Source organism: Ambystoma mexicanum, chromosome 2p, assembly GCF_040938575.1.
Source record: "Ambystoma mexicanum isolate Mex_15411 chromosome 2p, UKY_AmexF1_1, whole genome shotgun sequence".
Taxonomy (NCBI): domain Eukaryota; kingdom Metazoa; phylum Chordata; class Amphibia; order Caudata; family Ambystomatidae; genus Ambystoma; species Ambystoma mexicanum.
In genome coordinates this window covers 539153191-539174726 of record NC_090923.1, presented here as the reverse complement: position 1 = coordinate 539174726, position 21536 = coordinate 539153191, and positions in this window count along the sequence as shown.

The following is a 21536-nucleotide window of genomic DNA, read 5'->3' as shown; positions in this document are numbered from 1 at the left end:
GGAACAATAAAACTCTGATCTATAGGATCATTCAATTGCGGAATAGAATAATGATTATGAATGACGAAAATAGGATAAAATGAAGTAAAATAGACATGAACTTGGAGGAAGTCGATGGTACCTCCAAGTATAGACTCTGATGAACTCTCCTTGCATGAGACTAAGTGTCATTTTTACATGTGAAAATGTAGTGGAAAGATGAAACATTAGGTAATCCGTGAAAAGGATAAATGTTAAAAGTTTGTATGACAACTACATCATAAAAAAAAAGGAAAGGCGTAGTGTAGCTGTCCACTCCAATCTTGTAGAAACGCGCCCGCCCCTCTCGCTGTCGGATCTAACCTCTAGCTGAAGTAGCTGCTTCTTTGTGTGATGAGCCTGGATGCAAATGGGTCTGTGTGTACTGGGCCCCACAGCTGTTAGAGTTGCTGAAATACTTCTACGTTCAGCTTCCAGTCACTGATGTCCGACAAGTTTCGGGAGTTCCAGTCTGCCACTACGCTGAGCGTCCCTGATAGGTACTCAGCTGTCACTGATGTCCCTGAGTGTAGGCAGTAGTGCCAGAAGTCCTTTGCTAGTTCCGCTAGGAGCTTGGACTTTGTCCCTCCTAGGTGATTCATATATTTGACTGCTGAGATGTTGTCCATCTTCAACAGGATGCATGAGTTCACTTTGTTCTTCGTGAACGCCTTGATCGTGAAGGATCCCACTAGAAGCTCTAGGCAATTTATATGCATCTTGAGTTCCTCCAAGATAAATTTCCCTCCTGTTTCTAGCGTCCTGCGTTGGGCTCCCAGCCTATTCTGCCGGGATCTGATTCTATCACGAGATTGGGGCGGTCTCCAACAATGGCTTTCCCATTCCATGCGTCCATATTCTGTAGCCACCATTCCAGCTCTATCCTAGATTCGTGGTCGCAGGTGCCTTATCTTCAGTCTCTGAAGGGCTCGATAGTGTAACGGCCCTGAAAATATTGCTTGAATAGACAATGCTAAAAATCCTACTATTCTCGTCAGCAATCTTAAGGATATTACTTCCTTGTCGAGACATCCCTTATTTCTCTCTTGATGTCCCTCATTTTCCTGGCGTTGCTATTCTGGTGTCTACTATGAACCTGAGGAAGTCTATCCTCTTTGTTGGGTGGTGTCGAACTTCTCCTGATTCACTATAAATCCCAGTGAAGAGAGCAGATCTTTCACCCATTCTGTCTGGTATCGAAGGGTTTCCCTGTCGTCTGCTAGCAGAAGAATGTTGTCCAGGTATATGATCATATGGATCCCTTTCTCCCTGATCGCTGCTGCTATCAGTCTCATGAGCTTCGTGAAGGCCCATGGCGCTGATACTAAGCCGAAAGGCATTGTTGTGAATTGCCAGTATTGTTCGCCCCAGGGGAATGCCAGGATAGGGCAATGTAGTTCTTGGATGGGCACTGTGAGGTATGCATCTTTTAGGTCGATCCTTGTGAGCCAGTCTCCTTCCCTCAGGGTGTCTCACAGTTGGTGAATCCATTCCATCTTGAAATGGCGATATATCACCCAACTGTTTAATTCCCTTAGATTCATCAATGGTCTCACTTTTTCTTTCCTGTGGACTAGGAACATTTTGTTTATAAACCTCGGGGCTGTTTCGCATGGCTCGATGGCTCATTTCTGAGCTAAATGTTTCAGCTTGCTGTGTAAGCTCTCCCTCTCTGCTTGGGCAATGTATATTGGGGCGGGAGGTTGGCTCTGGTGTGGTTCCTGGGTGAACTCTAGTTGCAGTCTGCTGGCCGTCTGCAGCACTCATGTGTCTCGGCAATGCACATGCCAGTTTTGCCTAAATAGCCGTGTCCCCCCACTGGTGGATATGTAAAGTGTCTCACCTGCGGGGAAGCTCTGTCCTCTTCCTCTTCATCGACGCCCACTCAGGAATCGGCCCCTGGAGGGGAAGAAGGAGTCCTGCTGTTTATTCTCCCAATAATGGGCTCTGCTGTTCTCAGGCCTTCATGGGCCTTGATAGCGACGCTCGGTCAGCCTCGATAGCGACCAGTCCCGGTGAAAACCCTGCTAGGGAATATCTTCCTAATAGAGGCTTGCCCCACAAATCTTCCCATTTCCTTACCGAAAGTCTCTCAGAAGAGGAGGCCTTGGGCTACTTCGCCTGATTTATAAGAGGCTAGGTCTCCTAGTTTGGAGTCTATCTTCAACAAGAGTCCTAGTCTCCTATCCGAGGATATTGCACAGTTTGCATTCTCCAGCAGGCATACTGCTCTCTGAGCCCAGTTTTCTAGTACTTCTGGGTCTACTTCCTCTCCTGTGTCTCTGGCTCGCTCGGCTAGATCCATGATCTCGGCTAGTGGCCCTGCGAGATCTAACTCCTTCTCCTGACAACTCCTCCAGGACCTGTCTATTCCTTTTTTGTGGGTCACTAGATGTTTTGGACACGAATGCTAACATCTTTGGGTCCAGTTCAGGGGCCTCCGTTACCTTGCCCGGCAGTTCTGATCTCGGGCATTCTGCCCTTATGCGCTGCCTCGCTTCTTTCTCTAGCGCTTTAAAAAAAATATATGTTTTTATTTGGTTGGATAATATAATCATCCTTACAAATATATATATATATATATATATATAAAACAAATCATCAAATTTCACCAAGTTAAAAATAAAATATACATCTTATCTGTAATTGTTCCATGATATGTTACTTATTACTTCATATCAAACAAAATATCATCTTCAGATTTGGCACAATAATAATAAGTTCATCATTTCATTTAATTACATTTACTTATTCATCATTTCACTTTTAGGGAAAATTGCATCCAAAAATGAACTATTGCCACTCGGACCGCCAATTTAGAGCAGTTAAAAATGCGTTGCCAAGTTTCACTCATTTCCATGTTACAGTAGATATCCACTAAATGTTTCTTGAAGTAGATTTTACGTTTAATAGTCAACATGGGACATGCCATTATGCAATGTTCCAAAGTTTCTTTTTCAGTTTTATCGAGACAGAATCGACAATAGTTCAATTCTATTGGAATTAGTTTCCTTCTAACCATAATCTCTCTTGTCGGCCATAAATTCAGCCTGAATCTCAAGTATTGATCACGTATGTATGGTGATGGACATTTGGTAAGGTAATCAGCCATTATACGATAACTTTTGTGCCCAAACAAATGCAAAGTAAAGTCCTTATATTTAAGGCAAGAGTATGGTTTTTCAATCCAGTCATGTTGATACATTTTTTGTTTGTAGTGCTTTTCACAACCTTTGTGTCATGTATTTGGCTATTCGTGGAGATTGCTGCCAGTCCGACGACTTGGGGTTTCTAATTTCCTCCGACTCTAACATATCTGAGGTCTCTTCACTATCTTCCAGGTGTTTCTCCTTCCTTAATCTCTTACCCCTTTGCGGCTCTAACTCATCTTCTTCTGATCTCTCTTCTTCTGCTTGAGAAGAGTGTGGGGTTTCTGGTGACTTTTGTTCTGAGCCCCTTCTCTCTTTTCCCATATTGTTCTCCCCTGGGTCGGGGGTCGTGAGGCTTGGCACCACTGACTTACGCAGAAAAGCGTCTCTTAGCTTGTTGAAAGTGTCGGTAGCCTCTGGGGTCTCCTTGTCCGCCCTGTAACAGTGACCCGGTGGGTCAGAAGAAGAGGCCTTCCTCTTCCGGGTCTCATTACACCCATGAGGGCCTCCATGTGGGGCCTTGTGGACGTGCTCTGTTTTCTCTGTGCTTCTTTGCTTCTGGCTCAGGAATATCTCTTTCGTAGCCAGTCTGTCTTGGAGGGGTTTCACCCTTTGGGCCACTGCTTCCACTAGCGAGCTCCCCAGTACTTCCCTGAAGCTGTGAACTCGGTCTTCTACCTGCTCTTCCTCGCTCCATTCAAATTCAGACATTTCTATTGTCTGGGTGCCTGTGCTTCTACCTGTGTACAGGTTGTGTGGCACATCCACTGCTGCGCTGTGGTGCTATTTACTGTGGCCAGCACCTGCTTCGTTCAGTTTGGCCCTTAATTGTATTCCATGTGTCACGAGGTGTCTAGTCTCAGTCTCTTTTGTGCTGGGAGGCTGCACCGTGTTCTTCTGCATGTTTCTCTGGTCTGATTATGTGGATAGGAGTATGCAACCTCTCCCTTTTCTTTGACTCCTTAGTTTATTTATATGGGTGTATGCAACCTCGCCCTGTATCGGAACACTTGGCGTGCAAGCTGCGCTGCTCGTCTGTCCAAGAGTGCGGCTTGTTTCCGTGTTCCGCGAACTACTGGTCGCTCCCTCGGGAATCGCTCTGGTATCTGCTCCCAAGGATCCGCCTCTCTGAGGGAGGGGGCTGTTGCGCTCTTCTCTGGCTGTGCGGCGGCTGGCTGCAGTCCCTGATCATGTCGATAGTGCGACACAGGACCGTGCCTGCCCCGCTCTCCCTCTCTACCTCGTGCTGCTCGCATGAGCCTACCGGGTTTCCTGTCTAACATTTATTGCAACTCCCTTGTATTTATGGTTTTATATTTGCTACTTTCATCACGCTCATGTGTTAGTCTATGCGCCACAATCTTTTTTAAATTATACATGCTCTCAACTTAGAGAAACGGCATTTATTTGGCTGAAGAGCAGGAAAAGAAGAGGTGGAATAAAGCGACAGGAAGGACAATGGGCACATGACAAGACATAAGATGGACTACAGAAAAACTGTATTAAATTTGGGGGAAAAGTTTGATTTTGTTTAAACTGCTGAAGAGAGGAATACCTGGAAGTTGAATCATAATGTTTGCCTCCGGTCTTGACATAGAATAGCCCTTAACCTCTATAAGAACCTTTGGCCTTGAGCCAAATGTTCTGTAATGCAGGGCAGTTCCAGAGTATATATAATGAATTGCCTTCTACCCCACATTTCCTCCAAAATCTGATCATGTGGCTGAGTATTCGTGTATCTACACAGGAATGCATTACTATTATTATTATTATTTATTGATTTATAAACGCCTTACGCCAAAGCGCTGTACAATTGAACAACATAATACATAAACAAACAATATAACAGCTGAAGCACATACATTATGAATCATTCAACAAAAACAGTGAAAAGAGCAATTAACTGAGGGGGATAGGTAGGGAAGGGGAGAGGGAGAGGCTGGGAGTGGAGTGGTGAAGAATGGTAGGAGGAGGGAAGGGGGGAGGTAGGTGAGGTGTTAGGGGAAAGAATACAGAGGGGGGAATCAGGATGGGGGAGGAGCTTCAGGGAGTGGAATGGAGGAGGAGAGTTTTATGGGAAGTGCGGAATGAGGTGAGGGTGGGGGAGGAGCGGATAGCAAGAGGGAGTGAGTTCCAGTGTAGAGGTGCTAGGAGTTGGAAGGAGCGGAAACAGGAGGAGGCACAAGGGGAGGGAAGTACAGTGAGAAGGAAATGGTCAGCGGACCGCAGGGGATGGGAGGGAGAATAGAAGGAGAGAAGGGAGGAGAGATAAGGGGGAGCGAGGCCATGGAGAGATTTGAAGACAAAGCAGAGAAATTAAAATTTAAGCTCGGAGTGAAAAGGAAGCCAGCCAAGGGAAGAGAGAGAGGAAGAGATGGAGTCACGGGTGGTGAGTAGACAAAGGGTACGGACAGCAGAGTGATAGATAGATTTAAGAGGGGCAAGATGAGAAGTAGGAAGTCCAAAGAGTAGGGAGGAGCAGTAAAAGAGGCGGGAGAAGATGAGGGAGGAGATTAAGAGTTTAGTAGCGTGGAAAGTGAGAGAAGGGTTGATTTTGCAAATATTGAAGAGGTGGTAGCGACAGGTGCGGGAAGTGAGGGAAATATGTTGGGAGAAGGAGAGAGAGGAGTCAAAGAGAACCCCTAAGTTACGAGCCTGAAGAGAGATAGGAAGATTGGAGGGAGGAAAGTGAATGAATGGGGGAGGAGAAGGGCGGGGGAACAGAGTTAGAGGGAAAGAATATAACTTTGGTTTTGTCAGTGTTGAGAGAGAGGAACCGGGAAGACTTCCAGTTCTTAATGGAAGTAAGGCAGGAGGAGAGTTTTTGGTGAAGGTCAGATGAGAAGGAGGAGAAAGAGAGAAAGAGTTGAGTGTCGTCGGCATAGAAGTGGTGGGAGATGCCAAACAAGGAGATTACAGGGGCAATGAGGGAGGTGTAAAGAGAGAAGAGGAAAGGACAAAGTACCGACCCTTGGGGTACACCGTACTCAAGAGGAAAGGTAGGAGGGGACCAGCCACCCCAGGAGACAGTAAAGGAGCGGGAAGAGAGGTAAGAGGATAGCCAGTTGAGGATAGAGCCTTTGAAGCCAAAGGAAGAAAGAGTGTGAATGAGGAGGGGATGATCGACAGTGTCAAAGGCTGCAGAGAGGTCGAGGAGAATAAGGATAGAGGATTGTTTGGCGTGGCAAGCAGAGAGAAGGGAGTTGAGAATAGAGGTGAGAGCAGTTTCTGTGGAATGTTTGGGATGGAAGCCTGATTGGTAGGGTGGTAGGAGAGAGGAGTTAGTGACAAAGGATGAGAGCTGAGAGTAGGCAAGGCGCTCGAGAAGCTTGGAGAGGAATGGGAGAAGAGAGATGGGTCTGAAGTTAGAGGTGAGAAGAGGATCAGCAGAAGGTTTCTTCAGGATAGGGATGATCGTAGCATGCTTGAAAGCAGAGGGGAAAGTAGCTGAGGAGAGACAGATGTTGAAAAAGGAGGTGAGGTAGGGGATAAGAAGAGGGTAAATCTTAGGGATGAGAAGGGAGGGGTGAGGGTCAGATGGGGCGGAGGTGGGGTAGGCTTTGGATAGTAAGGTGGAGACTTCAGAAGGGGAGACGGGAGAGAAGATGGACATGCAGGATGAGGGAGGGGGAGGAGTAGAAGTGAAATCAGGGGGGCTGTGGATTTTTTGACAAAGGGTAAGAATCTTAGAGGAAAAGAGGTTGGCGAAATCAGAAGGGGAGAGCGTAGAATTGGAGGAGGGATCAGGAGTGGGGGGGAGAGAGAAGTCGAGAGAGAGTTTGGAAAATAAGGCGAGGGTGAGTGGCTTGAGAATGTAGTAGGTTAGAGAAGTAAGAAGATTTGGCAGACACGAGACAAGAGTCGTAGAGTGTGTGGTAAGAGAAGTAAGAGGTTTGGTTAGGGAGCGAGGGAGTTTTGAGCGAGAGTCTCTCGAGATGATAGAGAAAGCGTTGCATAGAGAGGAGTTGAGGCGTAAGCCAAGGTTGAGAGGGTTTCCGGTTGGGCGGAAAAGAGAAAGGGGGTAGGGTCGGTCAAGGGAGGAGGAGATAGCAGAGGAAAGGGAGGATAGAGCATCATTCGCAGATAATATGGAGAAGTCTTGGATACCAGGAGTCAATAAAGAGGGAAGGGTCAAAGTTGCGGAAGTCCCGCCGTGAATAGGTTGGAGGGGAGGGGTTAGGAGTGGTGGAGTGTGGGAGAGGAGAAAGGGAGAAAGAGAGTAAGGCATGATCAGAGAGATAGATAGGAAGAGTAGAGACAGGGGAAGAGGGGTAGGAAGAGTTGAAGATGAGGTCCAGGGTGGAGCCAGAGGAGTGAGTGGAGGAGGAAGGGAGAGGGGAAAGGAGGTAGGAGTCAAAGATGGAGAGGAGGGGAGAGGATTGAGGGTGAGAAGGGAGATGGAGCAGGTGATCCAGGTCATCATAGAAGGAAGAGAGAGGGCCAGGGGGACGGTATATGATCAGGAAAGAGATAGGGTGGGGAGAGGAGAAAGATTTGTAAAGGAATTCAAAGGTAGGGAAAGAAGGGAGAGGTGGGGAGGAGGAAGAGGAGATGTACTTGGGGTGGTGGAGGAGGCCAACCCCTCCACCACGGCGAGTAGTGCTTGGAGTGTGGATAAAGAAGGAAGACGAGGTGGTAAAGGAAGCAGGGACAGAAGTGTTATGAGGGGGGATCCAGGTTTCAGTTAGGCATAGAAAATGGAGGTTTAAGGCGAAAGATGCTTTTCCCTCCCAATGCTGGGCATTGGGAGGGAAAAGGAGAGTAGGAGGGAGAGGAGAAGGGGGGAGTAGGGGAAAGGGGGGGAGAGGGAAGGAAGGACGGTGAGAAGGGGATTTGGAAAATTGCATAACAGGGGTTTCAAGGATAGGACGAGTATGTAAGGATTGTTGCTGTAGAGTCTTGTGGTGGTGAAGACAGAAACCAGTGGTGCAGTTTGAGGTAGGGTCGGCGGTCAGGGAACCGAATTAGGAGAGTGATGGGGGGAGGGTAGCAGCCGGTTAGGAGTAAGTGGAGTGGTGCCTGACACTGACAGATGGGAGGTCAGAAGGGGGGAGGCGCAGAGTCGGAGCGGAAGCGCCAGGCAGTAGGAACAGATTGGCACCAGAGGAAGTCCCAGGCCTTGCGATGAGAGAAGGATGACAGGAGCCAGAGGGGTAGTAGACAGCAGGTACCCAGTACTGCAGGCAGAGGGGGCTCAGGCGGTTGAGGCAGGCAGGTTGCGGTCACGATGCTGGGCTGCTGGGCTTGATCTTGAGAAGGGAGAGTTGCAGGTACTAGATCTTAGGAGGAGGCACTGAAGGAAGGGGCCAGGTGGTTGAGGCAGGCAAGTTGATGTCAAGATGATGGGCTGCTGCCCTTGTACTTGGGCAGAGAGGCCCTTGTTCTTGCCCTGTGCCCGGAAGCACTGTGCCCTGTGCCTAGGCAGCTGCGCCCACACTTGAATGGGGAAGTCAGCAGGCGGTGGTTCCGGGAGCCGTGTGGGGGCACCAGAAGAAGAATTAAGACTGTCAAGTGGAAGGGCTGATGCAGCGATGCTCCGTGACAGCGCCCACCCTTGAGCGGGGACTTTAATTGTATTTTCAGCATGACGTGTGCAGATCGATGTAGAGGACGGAATGGCCTGGATAGTCATTTCTCCCATCTGATTGGTGTAAAGACTGGAGGGGGGTTATTTGCACTCCTGCCCGCTATATGGCAGAGTAGAAGAACAGAGCACCCAGCCAAGATTCTCTATAGAGGTAGCTGTTACGCTCACCTGGACCCCACAGGGGTGTCGATCGGACCCGGACAGCTGCGGTCTCCGTCAACGTGATGCGTAGAGCAGAGATGACTGTCTGGACTGGCCCACCTAGTCTTGTCTGTTGGACCCGAAGAAGTATTTTCCTGCAAGTGGAGACAGGGATTAGCCACCTGTGGGTTTTAGGGATGGCCTCCCAACTGTTCTCGCTCTCCCACACTAATCACCTCCGATATCCTCTTAGTAACCTCACCTTATGTTTGTAAAAGATGAACTCTCCATCCTGCATGTCTTGCAGGGGCGCGTAGATACCAGTTACTTCACTGGTTTAAAGGCGTTGGGAGAGTTCCGGTAAGCATTGACTCTGAAGTCCCAGGCGGGATTGGTAAGTATCAAGTTCAAAGAGTTCAATGTGCCCGATGTTCACTCTTGTCCCCTTCCTTCCTTATGTTGCAACTGAGTTTGTGAGAAGAAGGTCTCGTAGCTGCTGCTGGCATTCAGGTAAGAGTCTGTGTTACCCAACGCTGTCCGGTAACTATTGCATGTGTTAACGTGTTGTTTTTCTCCTTCTTTACAGATGCGGCATATGAAGATATGGAGAATAATACCGCCTGTGGTAAATCGGGTAAGTCTGTGGTGGTAAGAGGTATTTGTTGATTCCCTTGGCTCACCTTGTTATTCTTGTGCCCCTAGGTGCTGGAGTACGGCGAAGAAATGATGGAGACAGTGCCGGATCGAAAGATGCTGTGAGAACTGGCGAGTATGGCGACGTGCTGGAGCTGGCGAAGCGGCACGTGCAGGACTGATGTACTTTCCAGGTCGGGAGATGAAATGGATCCGTAATCAGGTGAGGATTTTGAAATAAGTTCGTTTTCTAACCTTGTCCTTTTCTTCCTCTTTATTCTAGGAGCTCCGGATTCGAGGCGGGCGTGGCAGAAGACTGGATGCTGGCTGCAGGCACGCGGGCGTGGCAGAAGACTGGATGCTGGCTGCAGGCACGGTGAGAGTCACGCTGCTGGATGCAGAATAACACGAAGCATGTGCTGCTGTTCGGGCGTGGTTTAAATAGCCTCCAAAGTAGTCCCAGGAAAGAAGTTCCCCAGGACCACACCCGAGTAAGAAATAGTCCCTGTAGTAAAATAGACCCATCCAGGCCTCACATTGGCTTGGATTTATTTGCAGCATGGTCTGCATGAGGTAAGTAATGTCTATGAGCCTGTCGCCTATGGCGCCAGGACTGATTTTTATTATGAGCCTGGTGTCTACGGCGCCAGGACTGAACCCAGACAGCCCCTAGCTGGGGCTGCTGGGGTTTTTGTAAATGTTTGGATGCCTGCTCCCAGGGCTGATGGGCTTGATCCGGATGCCCGGGGGTAGGCATCATGACAGCACCCCCCCCCCCCCAAGGCCCCTCCTAAAGTTGTTCTTCCCCTTGGTCCTGGTTTGTCTGGGAAGTTCCGATAGAATTTCTTCACCAACCAAGGTGCATGAACGTGGTCACTAGGCTCCCATGACCTTTCCTGTGGTCCGTAACCTTTCCAGTCGATTAAATAAAAAAGTCTTGATTTAACCAACTTAAAGTCCAGGATATTCTTTACCTCGAATTCAGGTTCTCCATCTATTAGGATGGGGTCAGGTGGTTTGGCAAGTCTTGTCCCAGGTTGAACTGGTTTCAGAAGTGAAACATGAAAGACAGGATGGATCCGCATATTAGAGGGTAATTCCAACTTGACGGCCACCGGGTTGTTAATGGCCTTAATAGTTTAAGGTCCCAAATACCTAGGATTAAAAGTCCGAGTTCATTTTAGAGGTATGTGTTTTGTAGCCAGCCAAACTTGATCCCCAATCTGATATCGTAGAGCATCGCTTCTATGTTGATCAGCATTTTTCTTATATTTCTCTTTCGCTTGTTTCAAATGTTCTGTTGCCTCCTTAAAGGCTTGTGTAATAGTAGAGTGTGAATGACTAACTGCAGGCATTTCTAAGTGCTGAGGCGAATCGAGTTCTGAGGTTCGAGGGTGATTTCCATATATGGCAGGGGTCTGCAACCTGTGGTGCTCCAGATACTTTGTACTACAACTCCCAGGATCCTACACCACTGTCGGTGCTGGCTAGGGTTGATGGGAGTTGTAGTGCAAAACAGCTGGAGAGCCAAAGGTTGCAGACTCCTGATATATGGTATAGAAGGAGCTTTGTCCGGTTCCAGAGTGTACTGAGTTATTGTATGCATATTCGGAAATCCATAAAATATCCTTCCAATTGCTTTCGGTCTGGTGCAGCATGCAACGTAGGTACTGTTCAAGGGTCTGGTTGGTCCTCTCCGTCTGACCATCGGTCTGGGGATGGTGACTGGTTGATAACCTCACGTCGATTTGCGCCAATTGACAACATTTCTTCCAAAATTGTGAAATGAATTGACTGCCTCGGTCAGAGACCAATACGGAAGGAAATATGTGTATTCGAAAATGTTTTCGAGGAACTCCTTGGCCAAAATTGAAGCGGAAGGTAATCCTTTTAAAGGAATAAAGTGGACCATCTTGGAAAAAAGATCCACAATAACTAGGATGGTGTTAAATCCATTACATGGAGGTAGATCCGTAATAAAGTCTAAAGACAAGGTGTGCCATGGTGTAGGTGGAATATCCAAAGGTTGTAAAAGGCCAGCAGGTTTTTTCTTCTGGCTTTTGTTTTGGGCGCAAATGCCACAAGACATCACAAATGACTTTACGTCTTTTCGCCAAGTGGGCCACCAGAACTGTCTCTTAATTTTCGCTTCAGTTTTTGCGATACCTGGGTGCCCTTCCATCAGGGTGTCATGGTAATTGGAGATGACTAGTTCTTGTATTTCCTTGTGTGGTAGAAATAGTCGTCCTTGATAGTAAGGTAGGTCATTGACGACTGAGTAGTCCGGGCCTTTCTTTACCCAGATCTGCAGGGTTGCTAGATCGAAGAGTTGTTAGATTTTTGAATGAATATCTTCTAGTGTCTGTTGAGTAGTTATGCCAAGAATTCTTTGCTTGGGAATTATTGGCACCGGTTCCGGGTTTGCATATGCTTCTCCCATCCCTATTCGGGATAAGGCATCTGCTTTGCCACTTTTGCGGCCTGGTCGATAAGTGATCACGAAATCGAATTCGGCAAAGAACAATGCCCATCGAAGTTGTCGCAATGATTGGGCTTTGGCTGTTTTTAAATACTGCAGGTTCCGGTGATCAGTGATTACGGTAATGGTATGTCTGGCACCAAGAAGGTAGGGCCGCCAAGCCTTAAAGGCGGATTTGATAGCTAATAGCTCTTTATCGGTAATCGCATAGTTTAACTCAGGTGCTGAAAACATTCTGGACCAAAACGCTACTGGGTGAAGTTGACCAGTTTCAGGATCCTTCTGGGACAGGAAAGCTCCCATTCTACTATGTATGGAAGCTCAGGGCGTGGATGCTTTAAGACAGGTGCTGATGTGAATGTCGCTTTCAGCTCTTGGAAGGCCTTTTCAGCCTCTTTGGTCCACAAGAAGCGTTTGTTTTTTCGCAAAAGTGCTGTGATGGGGTGTACAACATGGGAGAAGTCCGGAATGAATCTGCGGTAGAAATTAGCAAATCCGAGCATGCTTTGTGCCCCTTTGACTGAACTGGGTGATGGTCACTTGAGAATTGCGTCCACCTTTCGAGAGTCCGTTCGGACTCCCTTTGGAGTCAGGATAAATCCAAGAAATTCAACTTCCGTAGCATGAAAAACACATTTTTCCAATTTTGCATATAACTTGTGCTGGCGTAGTTTCTCAAGGACTGCACGCACATGCTTAACATGGTCTGATTCTGAGGAGGAGTACACTAGAATATCATCTATGTATACGACGACACAGACGTCAATGAGTTCACGAAGGACATCGTTCATAAAATACTGGAAGGCTGCTGGTGCATTGCACAACCCGAAGGGCATCACCTGATATTTGAATAATCCGTACTTGGTGCGAAAGGCAGTCTTCCATTCGTCGCCTTTCTTGACACGTACCAGATGATATGCCCCTCGGAGATCTAACTTAGTGTAGATACAAGCATCCTTTACTTGGTCTAGTAATTCGGGGATCAGAGGCAATGGGTATCGGTTTTTTACCGTAATCTGATTTAATGCGCGGTAATCTATGCACGTTCTAAGGTCACCTTCCTTTTTTAGCACGAAGAATAAAGCTGAGGATGCAGGAGACTTGGAAGGACGAATAAAGCCATTAGCAAGGTATTGGTCCAAGTATTGCAGTAGGTGAAAATTTTCAGGTTCCGTTAGGGCGTAGATTCTACTGCATGGGGGTTGTGCACCGGGTAGGAGGTCGATTTGACAATCGTATGATCTGTGAGGAGGTAATGTATTGGCCTGTTCTTTTTGAAAAACATCCTGAAATTCTTGGTATTCCTGAGGTAACTGCACGATTTGGTTAACGACTGTAGCCAGGCCTTTGTTCAAAGTTTTCTCCGGGTAACAGGTGTGTGCACAAATCCGGGAAGGTTATTCTCTTCTCTCGCCATTCTATACAAGGATTATGTGTTTCCAACCATGGCATCCCCAGTATTATCTGGAACTGTGGGGCTTTGATTAGATCAAACACAATAGTCTCTCGATGCCCATCTTGACTCAACAGTGTCATCTCTGTAGTGGAATGAGTTACAGGCCCCGAGGCAATCTCAGTTCCATCAACTGTGGTGAGGACATCCGAAGTGGTCTTTTTGCAAAGAGGTAGATTCATCCTTGACACCAATTCGTGGTCCATATAGTTTCCTACGGCCCTGCTATCTATGTATGCCCTTACTGCGTGCATACGTGATGGCTGCCTGGGATCAAGTAGGACCATTGGGATGATCAGATGCGAGGTCTGAGTGTCCTTCTTTAAGCTCGGCAAGCGGACCTCTACGCATGTCGGGCGTGGTCATTTCCCGAATCAGGCTCTATGTGGCTTTTATCAGCAACTCCTACCACCTTCTTGGGTGGTTTTGTAGGGCAATCCCATAGAAAATGTCCTGAGGTTCCACAGTACAGACACAACTGCATCTGTCGTCTTCTTTCTCTTTCCTTTTGAGTTAAGGGTCCTTTAACCCCCCCGATCTGCATAGGTTCAGATGCATCTGTTCCTTTGGGGGCAACGTTGGGTTTAACCAATACCCGATTCTCGAACTTAGCTCGATCAGTCTTTCGGTTCTGAAGTCGGTGGTCTAGCTGGACCACTAAGTCTATAAATTCTGTGCAATCCTGAGGTGGGTTCACAACTTGAGCCAATACGTCTTTGAGTTCTCCCCGAAGTCCACGATGAAACAATGCAATTCGTTTTTCCTCCGGCCACCCGGTTTCCACCACCAACTTATTGAAGGTTGCAATATAGGTTAGCAGATCCTGGTTACCGTGTCGTAAGGATAAAAGTTTGTTGTCCAGGGCTTGAGCCTGTGAGTGTCTAGCGAATAGTTTTTCCATGCTCCTTTGAAAACCCTGAAAATCCTGGAGAAGAGGATCATCCTGGTTGACTAACGGAATGGACCAATCCGCTGCGCTGCCTCTAAGATATGACAATACAAAGGCTACTTTGGCTTGGTCATTTGGAAAGGCTCCCGGTCTGCATAAAAAGTGCAAGCGGCATTGGTTCATAAACACGACGAACCTTTTGGGGTCCCCAGCAAAGCGTTCGGGTGGCGCTAACAGAATATTTCCTGGTAAAACCACTTGCACAGGATCGCTTGATGAACCGGGGGTTTGTTTTCCCCCATATCCAGCTAGGGGCGTTTGCCCAGTTTGGTTTTGCAGTAGTTGCCTAGCCAGATCATCAGTGCGCTCCTTTGAGACAATCAGTTCTCTCCTGAGGGCATAAGTCTCTTGGTGAGCGGCATGTACTTCCGCCCTAAGTTCCCCCAATAATTGGGCCAGTTGGTCGGTTTCCGAGGTTTCCATAACACCCGGGTGGGTATTTTTAGAAAGGTTTCTCTGTTATGCTCACCTGAACCCCACAGGGGTGTCGATCGGACCCGGACAGCTGCGGTCTCCGTCAACGTGATGCGTAGTGCAGAGATGACTGTCTGGACTGGCCCACCTAGTCTTGTCTGTTGGACCCGAAGAAGTATTTTCCTGCAAGTGGAGACAGGGATTAGCCACCTGTGGGTTTTAGGGATGGCCTCCCAACTGTTCTCACTCTCCCCCACTAATCACCTCCGATATCCCCTTAGTAACCTCACCTTATGTTTGTAAAAGATGAGCTCTCCATCCTGCATGTCTTGCAGGGGTGCGTAGATACCAGTTACTTCACTGGTTTGAAGGCGTTGGGAGAGTTCCGGTAAGCATTGACTCTGAACTTGATGCTTACCAATCCCGCCTGGGACTTCAAAGAGTTCAATGTGCCTGATGTTCACTCTTGTCCCCTTCCTTCCTTAAGTTGCAACTGTGTTTGTGAGAAGAAGGTCTCCTAGCTGCTGCTGGCGTTCAGGTAAGAGTCTGTGTTACCCAACGCTGTCCGGTAACTATTGCATGCGTTAACGTGTTGTTTTTCTCCCTCTTTACAGATGCGGCATATGAAGATATGGAGAATAATACCGCCGGTGGTAAATCAGGTAAGTCTATGGTGGTAAGAGGTATTTGTTGATTCCCTTGGCTCACCTTGTTATTCTTGTGCCCCTAGGTGCCGGAGTACGGCGAAGAAATGATGGAGACAGTGTCGGATCGAAAGATGCTGTGAGAACTGGTGAGTATGGCGCCGTGCTGGAGCTGGCGAAGCGACGCGTGCAGGACTGATGTACTTTCCACGTCGGGAGATGAAATGGATCCGGAATCAGGTGAGGAATTTGAAATAAGTTTGTTTTCTAACCTTGTCCTTTTCTTCCTCTTTATTCTAGGAGCTCCGGGTTCGAGGCGGGCGTGGCAGAAGACTGGATGCTGGCTGCAGGCACGCAGGCGTGGTAGAAGACTGGATGCTGGCTGCAGGCACGGTGAGAGCCACGCTGCTGGATGCAGAATAACACGAAGCATGTGCTGCTGTTCGGGCGTGGTTTAAATAGCCTCCAAAGTAGTCCCAGGAAAGAAGTTCCCCAGGACCACACCCGAGTAAAAAATAGTCCCTGTAGTAAAATAGTCCCATCCAGGCCTCACGTTGGCTTGGATTTATTTGCAGCATGGTCTGCATGAGGTAAGTAATGTCTATGAGCCTGGCGCCTATGGCGCCAGCACTGATTTTTATTATGAACCTGGTGCCTACGGCGCCAGGACTGAACCCAGACAGCCCCTAGCTGGCGCTGCTGGGGTTTTTGTAAATGTCTGGATGCCTGCTCCCGGGGCTGATGGGCTTGATCCGGATGCCCGGGGGTAGGCATCATGACAGTAGCAATGGGTGAGCAATCAAGGCTTAGCTCTCAGGAGGTGATGCGGGCTGCTCCTTAAGCACAGTGTAGTCCCCAAGCCCCCACAAAGGAATGTCCACACGCTGTCGGGTGATAACACAGTTCTTTATATAAATAATGTTCAGAATATATCCACAATCAATAACACACTTTGTGCTTTGGCAATACTAACATGATAAATATGTACAATGTCTATGTGGTACCACAGTTAACTCTTGCCTCCTTTAAAATGCACCAACTGCTGACAGTCTCAATGACATACAAATCAAATAGTGAAGTGAATGAACAATAGACATGGGGAGGAAGGCAAGTTAGGTTAAAGAAATGTCAGAATACTTTGTCCCTACCAAAGACACATTTCTGTGTGAGGGTCCTCCCACCTGGTCAACCTGTAAATAAAGTGTATTAACAAGCCCAGTCCATATAAGTTTAAAATAGTTTCCTGCTAAAAAACGTACTACTAACCCAATGAACCTGGTTTAGCTGAGTTTCTGCGACGGTTCGTCAGTGGATCCCTCGTGGGTGAACTCCCTTTAAAGCAGGAGCCACAGGGTGTCGATAGTCCTCCAAGAAGGTGAACCCTGGCATCGAGAGTACTCGATGAAGAGAGTTTGATGTCGCAAAGATGACTCGATGAAGAACGTAGGCCCGGCAGAGGGCATCGAGTGCCGGTGTCAGATGTCAGCGTCGGCGATCGGGAGTCGGCCATGGCTGGCTTTCTGATCTTTGTTGGCGTCTTTGTGGATGTTGGGTGGCGGGAAACCCACCGCCGGATTCTCCTCAGTTCGTCAACGACCTTGACTTTCTCCGGCGGGACAAAACAGTCGACGGTGACGGCAAGGAAGTCGTTGGTTTAAAAATGTCTTAGGCAAAGGTGGAGTGGCGTGGCTCCGGTCGTCGAGCAGCACAGCGTCAAGCTGTCCCCGCTTCCAGGCAACTCGACTCGACTGGCTTCCAACAGTTACAGTAATCCTCCGAACCCTAGCTGATGGCAATGGACTTCGACGGCCTTGATGTCTGGGTGCTTCACTTCGAGATTCCTCGGGGGACCCCGTCTCCGGTCGACAGCCTTTTTTCACGGACTGCCTCCCAGGGCGCCTTGTTGAAGATCAGCTTTCTGCACGATGTTCCCTCGTAGCACGGGGAGGTCTGATAGCCAGGTCCCCTCTTGGATCAGTCCTTGAAGACACGACAGCTTTCAGATTGCGTCAAAGGAAGGCAGCAGCCATTCTTCTTCTTCCAGCTGGGCTTTGAGGAAAAGTGAGAGGTCCCGAGATATACTGTTCCGTCCCTCATTCACACTGCTGAGCCAGGCTCAGGCAGCCAATCATTCAGAAGGGCATTCATGCAGGTAGGCAGCCAATCCGGCTCACAGTGCTTTCAGGCCATTTTCTTCCACCCAGACACTCACATCAAGGAATGTGGATTGGGCAAGCAAGCAGCCATTCAGAACACCACACTGCATTCATGTCAGTTTCGGGCAGGGCTGTCTCATCCATTGTGTCCCACACCAGAAACCAGACACCCATAACATGAAATTATATTGGTTACACACTCCATTCACCCAGGTCCCACCCCAAGAGTGTACCCACAACATAGTAATTGGGAAGGCTCCAGCCGGTCTGGCCTGGACTTCCCCACAATACCATATATGGAACCTCCAGCCAGTCTGCGGGAAAGGGACAGAGTCAGGGCTTCCCAGGACTTTGGGAAAACAAGGTAACAGGCAATAGAAGGCAAGAGGCCAGAGGGGCCATGTTGTCTCCTATCGAGAATCAGCGGATTCCTATGCAGGGCCTGAGTACCCCAAAATGGAGGATACTCAGAGCACCTATCAAATTCAGCATGGAGCTGCCCCAGCCCATACCCTGCTCTGTGGGCCATACACGGGTGCCCAAAAACATACAGTAGGGGTACTGGGTTGTACCCCCACCCCTGGGTGCCATAAGGGTACCCCAAAGGTCTGTTCACCACAACCAAAAAGAGGAAGAGCTGCACTGGAAGGAGTCCCACATGGACTCCTGTACAGAAGACAACACAGGACACACATGATAAGAGAGTACAGGACAAGGACATGGAGGCCCTGTCCCTTCAATGCATTTCCAGCATCACAGTCACCCCGCCAGACTGAGGTCAGGGTGGTCTAATCTCCCACGAGATTGACACCCTCATTCAGAGGGTCAACATACCTTCTGGAAAGGCCATCTGCATTATCATGACTCTTCCCTGGTCTATGCTCAATGGTGAAGTCTAGCCCTTGAAAGCTAATGGACCTCCTGAGCAGTTTCGAGTTTTCACCCTTCATCTGCATAAGCCATTTTAAGGGCTTATGGTCTGTTTGACCTTGAAGGTAGATCCTGTAAGGTAGGGCCTAAAACGCCTAAGGCTCCAAACTATACTGAAAGTTTCCTTTTCAACAGTAGCCACCTAGGTTCTCTATCTTTGAGTTGCCTACTGATAAATATGATTGGATGTACCCTCCCTTTGTCATCTAACTGGGACAAGACTGCTCCAATTCTGGTATCGTAGGCATTAGTCTGGACAATAAAGGGTTTGCTGGAATCAGGCGCACACAACACAGGTGCCCTACACAGACTTTCCTTCAAGCCAACAAAGGCCCTCTGACAGTCTTCAGTCCAATCAAACTTCCTCAGTTGTTTGGGCGATGTCAGAGCTGTCAGAGGGGCAACTATGGTTCAAAAGTCCATCATGAAGTTACGGTAATACCCAGTGAGACCCAAAAAGCTCTCACCTGGGTTTGAGTAGTGGGAGTCTCACAGTCATGTACATCCTGTACCTTACTGGCGAGAGGTTGTATTCGACCGCCTCTTACCTCATGACCAAGATAAGTGACTTTCCCCTGAGCTTTCTGAAACTTGGTGGCCTTGATAGTGAGGTTACCCCTTTTCCAGGCCTGCAACCCCTTATCCAAATAAGTCAAATGCTCTTCACAGGTGGAACTGTAGACAGCAATGTCTTCTAAGTAGGCCACACAAAAGGACTCCAGCCCACTGAGCGCATGGTTGACTAATCTTTGGAAGGTGGCAGGTGCATTCTCCAACCCAAAAGGCATGACTCTAAACTGGTAGAGCCCCTGAGGTGTTGAGAACGCAGTCTTTTCCTTGGCATGGTCCATCAGAGCTATTTGCCAATAGTCTGAGGTAAGGTCAAAGGTGCTCACAAATTTGGCAGCACCTATGGTGTCCACGAGCTCATCAGCCCTAGGCAATGGGAGCGCATCCGTTTTGGTGACGGCATTGACCACTCTTTAGTACACACAGAACCGCCAATCCTTGGTATCTGCCTGGGAACTTGCCTTGGTGACCAGGACCACTGGATTGGACCAGGGACTGGTTGAGGGTTCGATAACACCCAGATCCAACATCTTGGTGACCTCAGCTTGGATGTGGTTCTTAACCATGCCTGACATTCGGTAGCACCTACTTTTGACAGGCTGTAATGGTTATGCAAAGATTTGAGCTAAAATAACATGGCACTGGTGCGCAGCCATCTTGAACATTCACCTCCCATCACTGTAATAAAGCCTATGTTTTTCATAAACTCAGCGAGCTCAGCAGAGTGGACATGCAACTCGGTAGCGAAGTCAAAGCAAGGTCACGTAAATATTGTTGCTGAATGGACTTACTGTGAAGAATAGTAATGGTATTCTCTGCTGAAGGACGAACTGAAAAGGGAGTCGGAGCGCTCTGCAGGTGCAGTGATAGGGGGTCCTGGGAATGAATGCAAGGAGAGGGGAGCAGAGTTTTTCCACTTCTGGTTGGTTTTTTCCACTCTTTGCCCCTTTTACTTGTGATCTGCTCTTCCGCCGAAGGCAGCCATAATTGAAAGAGGCTGGGATATGCCCTCATAAAAGAGAAGAGGCTTGCAAGCCAAAGAGTCAGTCGGAACCTGGATCCCCAGTTGATGTAGTCTTGCTGATTGGGAGGACGCTCCGCTCCAGACCCCGTTATTGCGTGTGATCTCTTTGCCTGCCTGCTCTGGGACTAAGCAGTGTCGTAGTGGGCAAGATGAAGGTGTCTTCTGCAGCAGCATTAATGGTGCTGATGTTTCCTTTCCATGCTCTTGTATAACTAACTATATATTTATTTGGTGTTATATATATATAGCTGTTTTGAGTAAATAAACAGCCTATAACAAGCATTTTATCATTTTTTATCACAGTTATTGGTTGTTATGTCTTCTTTTTGCCTGTCCGAGGCCAACAGCTCATTGTGCATTAGGGGCCCCGGACAGGTAAGTCTGAGGTATTCCTCGGCATGGCCAGGCAAATGCACAACACAGGCACACTGTCACCCGTGTCAATTTCGTGCCTGCACCACAGGGTGAGGTCTGGTGTCAGTGAGAACAGAGGGGCATACTGCTGGCGCAAATCCCTGCAGGCCCTCTGCTGCTCTGGTGTCAGATCTGGAAAGAAATGCACTCCCTCCACATAGCCATCCTGAGGGTTTGCGATGCAGTTTATCAGGAAGGGGCTCACTCTCATCCTCCTCTTGCTCTGAAGCTAGCAGAGGCATGAGACTTCCTCTCGCCTGTGGAAAGGCTTGAGCCTGTTGATGTGGAATACCTGAGGGGCTTCCCCAGGGACTCCCATGTCAACCAGATAATTGACTTTGCCCATCTTGGAGATTATCCTTAAGGGTCCAGTCCACTTATCTGCCAAAGCTCGAGGCTTGGTAGGCTCCATCACAAGGATCTCCTATCATGTAGTCCAATCGACTTGTGATGTTTTAAGGTCATGCCAGTACTTATAAATATAAATACAATATAAATACAAATACAAATACTTGTTCAATTCCTGGCTGCCTTAAGATTCGCTGTCGCCTGGAACATCATCTGTGTCATCCTCCGTCTCAGGCCTAACACATTGTCCCCTACTTGCTTGGCAGGACCTGGAGGGGTGGCTTACAAACCTCTGATCAAGGCAAAGGGCCCCCTCACGGGATGTCCAAAGAGAAGCTCAAAGGGGCTGAAACCAACACCCTCTTGAGGCACTTCTCTTTAGGCGAACAGCAGGCATGGTAGGAGGAGATCCTGTTTCCTCCTTAGGGGCTCTTCCAAAGCACCCAGCATTCCCTTGAGAGTTTTATTAAATATCTCAACCAGACCATTGGTCTGTGGATGGTAGGAGGTGGAGAACTTATAGGTTACTCTGCAATCCTTCCACATCGCTTGCATGTAACTAAATATGAAGTTGGTTCCTCTGTCAGAGACCACCTCTTTAAGGAATCCACTCTGGTAAAAATGCCC